This window comes from Argopecten irradians, chromosome 16 (assembly GCF_041381155.1).
Source record: "Argopecten irradians isolate NY chromosome 16, Ai_NY, whole genome shotgun sequence".
NCBI classification, from domain to species: Eukaryota; Metazoa; Mollusca; class Bivalvia; order Pectinida; family Pectinidae; genus Argopecten; species Argopecten irradians.
In genome coordinates, this window is record NC_091149.1 from 28,660,178 (window position 1) to 28,665,873 (window position 5,696).

At 36.0% G+C, this 5,696-nt stretch overlaps 1 pseudogene; it reads left to right on the forward strand.

Moving 5' to 3' along the window:
- The first annotated feature begins 739 nt into the window (after nt 1-739).
- LOC138310997 (uncharacterized) lies at nt 740-4,064 on the forward strand (annotated as a pseudogene).
- The last annotated feature ends 1,632 nt before the right edge of the window (nt 4,065-5,696 follow it).

A 5,696-nucleotide genomic window follows, 5' to 3' on the forward strand; every position in this document is an offset into this window, starting at 1 on the left:
CACTTGACTAAATATAATTAATTGTCACAGAGTGTGACAACACTTGACTCAATATAACTACATATGACCAAGTGTGACAAAACTTGACTGCTAAGTATAACTACATGTAACCAAGTGTAACAAATCTGACGATTTTGATAACACCTGACTAAATAGGACTTTATTTGACTAAGTGTTACAACACCTGATTACATATGACTGGATGTGACTAACTGATAACATTTGACAAAATATGACTAAGTGTGACGACACTTAGTTAACTAAATATGACTAGATGTGACAACACTTGACTAGATATTACTAGATATTAACATATGTATGACAATTCCTGACTAAATATGACTTGATGTAACTAAGTGTGATAACAGATAGGTCCACATCCCTGACACAATCATAACAGTATTGATTTCATATGACACTTCATACACGACCGTAAACACTCATTATCATCTTAAACATTAACACATTGCATGACACTCGTGCTAACAATTGAAGTTAATTGTCAATTCAAATAATACTTCTAATTACCACCTCAATTAGTTATGTCCATGTCAAGATTTACCTTTATTCCATATCTTCTGGTTTATTCCAGATTAACTTAGTTTCGCATTAAATTATAATACATTCGAATCATATCAAATTAATTCCTACGACATGTCTAAATCGATAATAATTATTTAAAATAACACTTTAAACCTCAATCTGATTGAAATACAGATCCTTATAATCACCCGTTCAATCGAGGATATGACAACATCCCATGTTCGAATGACCTTTTTTTTGTCCCAGTATACAAATACAATTAGCTTTGTTGTGCTGTTTGAGCGAGATAACTTCGTACACGAAAATAATTATGACAGCTTTTTCAAACAATTTCGTCACCTTAAAGTCACATTCAAGATTCTGGCAGCTGCAATATGATTGGCCATTTCCAAAGGTCACCTGAATATGACCCATAATGGGAGGTTGTCAGATCCTCATAACCAACTCAGAGATAATTATGATCTGTATTTTAATCAGATAGCTTTAAACCTTGACTTGTTATGATTAGAAGTGACTAAGTGACCAGATATGACCAAGTATAAGAGCACTTGACTAAATAAAACTACATGTGACAAAGTGTGACAACACTTGACTAAATATAATTAACTGTCACAGAGTGTGACAACACTTGACTCAATATAACTACATGTGACCAAGTGTGACAAAACTTGACTGCTAAGTATAACTACATGTAACCAAGTGTAACAAATCTGACGATTTTGATAACACCCGACTAAATAGGACTTTATTTGACTAAGTGTTACAACACCTGATTACATATGACTGGATGTGACTAACTGATAACATTTGACAAAATATGACTAAGTGTGACGACACTTAGTTAACTAAATATGACTAGAAGTGACAACACTTGACTAGATATTACTAGATATTAACATATGTATGACAATTCCTGACTAAATATGACTTGATGTAACTAAGTGTGATAACAGATAGGTCACATCCCTGACACAATCATAACAATATTGATTTCATATGACACTTCATACACGACCGTAAACACTCATTATCATCTTAAACATTAACACATTGCATGACACTCGTGCTAACAATTGAAGTTAATTGTCAATTCAAATAATACTTCTAATTACCACCTCAATTAATTATGTCCATGTCAAGATTTACCTTTATTCCATATCTTCTGATAGCATGATAATATCATCTAAACTATCCACAATGCTTAACAATCACTAGACTGGTCACCAGGCGCTAAGTTGTTGACAAGACTTTCTCAGAAGTTCTTTTTACTAGATTATCTCCCCTTAGTTTGAAAGTCTAGAATCAGGCATGTAGTAGAGACAAAAATAATCAAGCCAAATATTAGTGATTTTTTTTTATATTCTGGAGACTGGTGACCAGTCCAAACAATCACCAACCTATCTGGTTATAGTGAAGCACGTAACAGCGTAACCGCAGACAATTCGTCCTTACACCACTTACTACTGCTAGTACTCTGGTCTGACAATCTCGTCTCACCCTGATAAAGTGCCAAAACATGAATCAGCCTTACACAAGGGTCTTTCCTAACCTATTGTTATACCCCTATAAAATAGTTCCTATATAAACTCGACTGTTAAAATGTGCTGTTGGACCGGAGTGACGTCACACCTACAATTCGTGACGTCAATGGTATGTCAATGCGACGTCAATCCTCTTATCGTTTGGTAAACAAACATAATGGAGGAAGGCAGCACTCGATTCGCGGAAGCAACAGAGGATGAAATTCAGAAGATTCTGAACGACCGTGATAGCAAAAACACTAAAAACGTTATCAGAACTGCTGAAAATCTTCTTCATGAATACTGTGAAGCGGTTGGATGTACAGTTGGATCGTCCCTTACCAATGTTACAGTGGACGAATTGTGTGAAATCCTACGGAAGTTCTACTGCGCCGCAAGGAAAAAAGACGCCAGTATGTATGCTAAAAAATCCATGAAATCTATAAGATATGGGCTGCAAAAGTCCTTTGAGAAGTCCCATGGCATCGACATAATCAACGACGTCGGATTTAAGACCGCCAATGACGTATTTCATGCCAGTATGGTAAAAATCAAGAAAGAGGGAGCCGGCGAAGTGAAACACAAAGAAATCATAAGTGAAGCAGATATGAAAGTTCTGTATGACAGCGGAGTGTTCAGCACAGAAACACCCAAAACTCTACAACAGAAAGTATTCTTCGAGTTGATGTTATACTTTTGTAACAGAGGTAGAGAACATTTACGTAACATGACCAGAAATGATTACACAGTGCAGTCTGACGCTGACGGCAGACGTTATGTTACCTGTTGTGTGTCGAGGCTGACAAAGAACCACAGGGGAGATACTGCTGATGATGATCAAGATGGGGGCAGAATGTATGAGCAACTAGGTATGTAATGTATTTTTTATTCCAATCACGAATGTCCATAAGTGCCGAGATAAGCTCTACAACAGGCAATCTAAATTTCCCCGTGTCACATTTTACTACTGTAATTTGTCTCAACCCACTCACCCCACGATTATCCAAAAGATACATTTAAACAACAAGGTCTAGGTTAGATCCATATTTCGTATTTGAATCATTCGGTTAGTAATATTTAATATTTACATTATTTTTTCAGGAGACCTAAATTGTCCTGTTGCAAGTTTTGAGAAGTATTCAGTAAAACTGAATCCACTATGCGCATTGATGCGCTTTGGCAGCGACCCCGTCAGTCAATTAAGGGCGAAAATCATGTTTGGTAAGACAACATGGTACTTGGTAAAAATAAACTAGGGTACATGATGCAGTCCGTAAGTAGTGAGGCTGGGCTCGGGACTACATATTCCAACCACTGTATTAGGGCAACATGTATATCTATGTTGGATGAATGTAGATATGAATCTCGACACATCATCGGCATATCAAAACACAAGTCAGAAACAAGTTTGAAGCACTATTCATCAAAATTAAGTAACACGAAGAAACGAGAAATGTCATATGCTTTAGCAAGGAAAGTTGTTCCACAACCTTCAAGCTCTGTGCAACCACCAATGAAGGAGGTTGCTCCAGTAAATGTAGTTATACCCAACTCACATACACCTCACGAAACTACATGTTGTGATGTGCTGGATATAGATGACAAGGAATTAGCTGCTTTGCTTGAAAATCCGGATGTGCTTGGAAGTATAAAAATATTCCACAGCAAAGTCATGCAAAATCAGTTTTTTCGTTCCATGGATGCAACATCAACATTTATAATAGTTGAATGTGAATTTTTTCACAATGTTGTGATGATACTGTCAGTGTTAATTAATAACTTTGAAATATATACTGGTATCTTATAAAGTTACATGTATGCTATACATGTATTTTTCATTAATTGTTACAATAAAGCTTCAGCTTGACAAAGACTATGTATTCCATGGACAGGATGAAATTAACGCTCACAATGATTTAATTTGAATAAATTCAGACTGGTTTATTCATTTCAAGAAGATGCATCTAATATGAAAAAAACAACACAAAATTCAATGTTTCGTGATGTGGTATTATGTTGTTTTGTTATTTGATATATTTGTTAAAATGGTTTAAAATAATAAATTAATTACTCTTTAAAAATGTTTTGAGTCATTGGGGTATAACAAAATAGTTATCGACTGGGTTTTCGGGCAACAGATGATTTGTTGGACCCTGTCACAAACTGTTGCCCTGGGCCTTCGGCCTTGGGCAACAGTTTGTCTTCGGGTCCAACAAATCATCTGTTGCCCTCAACCCCAGTCAACAACTGTATAATGTTATTATCCCCCGCCCAACGAAGTTGGCGGGGGATATACAAATGGGTTCCGTCCGTCCGTCTGTCCGTCCGTACGAATGGTTTCCGGAACATAACTTTAAAACCAGTAGAGATATTTCCACGAAACTTCATACACACATTGGTCTTATGGTCTAGTAGTGCCTTTTGCTATTTTTAGGTTTTCATTTTTTTTTGCATTTTTTTCCGTAACCATGGAAACATTGCTGAAAATGTCATATTTTTGTACCAGGTTCGTTTCCGGAGCATAACTCTAAAACCAGAAGAGATATTTCCACGAAACTTCATAGACACATTGGACTTATGGTCTAGTAGTGCCTTTTGCTATTTTAAGGTTTTCACTTTTTGTACTTTTTTCTGTAACCAAGGAAACATTGCTGAAAATGGCAGATTTTTGTGTAAGAATCGTTTCCGGAGCACAACTCTAAAACCAGTAGAGATATTTCCATGAATCTTCATAGACACATTGTTCTTATGGTCTAGTAGTGCCTTTTGCTATTTTTAGGTTTTCATTTTTTTGCATTTTTTCCGTAACCATGGAAATATTGCTGAAAATATCATATTTTTGTACCAGGTTCGTTTCCGCAGCATAACTGGAAAACAGGTTGAGATATATGCACGGAACTCCATAGGCATATTAGACTTATGGTCTAGTAGTGCCTTTTGCTATTTTAAGGTTTTGAATTTTTGTACTTTTTTCTGTAACCAAGGAAACATTGCTAAAAATGGCAGATATTTGTTTAAGAATCGTTTCCGGAGCACAACTCTAAAACCAGCAGAGATATTTCCATGAAACTTCATAGACACATTGTTCTTATGGTCTAGTAGTGCCTTTTGCTATTTTTAGGTTTTCACTTTTTGTGCTTTTTTTCTGTAACCATAGAAACATTGCTGAAAATATCATATTTTTGTAGCAGGTTCATTTCCGGAGCATAACTCTAAAACCAGCAGAGATATTTCCACGAAACTTCATAGACACATTGTTCTTATGGTCTAGTAGTACCTTTAGCTATTTTTAGGTTTTCATTTTTGCACTTTTTCCGTTACCATGGAAACATTGCTGAAAATATCATGGTAAATGGTACATGTTATTTTGCAAAACTCCACCCATCTTTGTGTATATAGTCTAATATAAATGTCAAGACTGTATACCTGATTCAACAATTGCAGCCCCGCTCTACTTGAATTATACTCCATCTTTCTTAAGCTCAACTTCCTTTTTCCTGTTTTTTCATACACATAAGTCTCCACAATCAAACTTACTTCACCTTTGATATCTCCATTGGCGGGGGATCTGAATGACTACGTCCTTGTTTCACTTACAAAACTACAACATTCAGACCTCGTGGTCCCTCACAC